General features: G+C 67.2%; 1 protein-coding gene across 1 annotated transcript in view; it reads left to right on the top strand.

The window, feature by feature from the left end:
- CASKIN1 (CASK interacting protein 1) overlaps nucleotides 1-760 on the top strand; it is a 30,288-nt gene that overhangs the window by 18,906 nt on the left and 10,622 nt on the right.

The raw sequence follows: 760 nt of genomic DNA, 5'->3' as shown, positions 1-760 counted from the left end.
CAGGGCTGGGCAGCACGGTGCCCGGCCGGCAGCCACGGGTGCAGGGACCCTCTGCCCACTGCAGCTTTCCCCGCGGGGCGCTTGACGCCCAGTGAGCCGCTCTCACCAGGTCGGGGCTGTGCCCTCAGAGTGGGAAGGGGCTGTGGCGCCGGGTGCTTTCCTAGGGGATGCCCTGGGGGCTGGCTCAGCACAGGCAGTGCCCAGCTAAACCCTGGGGACCGTCCCCGGGGCACGGGCAGGTGACGGATGCTGTGGGTCTACGTGTCGGGAGCGCCTGGAGAGCAGATACTTGGCAGAGGGTTTGCAGGGGTGCGGCACATCCCATGCCCACGGGGGCTGCCACCGGCTGTTGGGGGACTGGGGGTCTTTGCATGTGCCCCTGTGCTGGTGGCACAGCCGGTTGTGTTGGGAGAGCACAGGGCTGGCCATGCTGGTGATGGGGACAAGGCAGCAAAACTTTTCCCCGGGGCTTTCTCTCCCCGCTGGGTCGCACAGAGCCTTACGCCGGCCTGGGCAGCACGGGCTCCTCTCGGTGTGACCGCAGCACACACACCGCAGGGACATCCCAGCCCGATCGCGACGTGGCTGTTTGTTCCCCCTGGTGCTCCTTCTGTGACTTTATCACCTTTTATCATCCGCCCCCTGCTACGGCCTGGCTGCTAACAGGGCGAGTGGCTTTAATGAATGACAAACAGCCTGGGCAGCGGCGGGGTGGCAATGCCCCGTGGCTGGTGGCGGGGCCGGGCTGAGCCGGGCTCCT

The sequence above is a fragment of the Egretta garzetta genome, unplaced genomic scaffold, assembly GCF_000687185.1.
Source record: "Egretta garzetta isolate BGI_Z169 unplaced genomic scaffold, ASM68718v1 scaffold71, whole genome shotgun sequence".
NCBI classification, from domain to species: Eukaryota; Metazoa; Chordata; class Aves; order Pelecaniformes; family Ardeidae; genus Egretta; species Egretta garzetta.
This window is presented reverse-complemented; position numbering and strand designations above follow the sequence as displayed.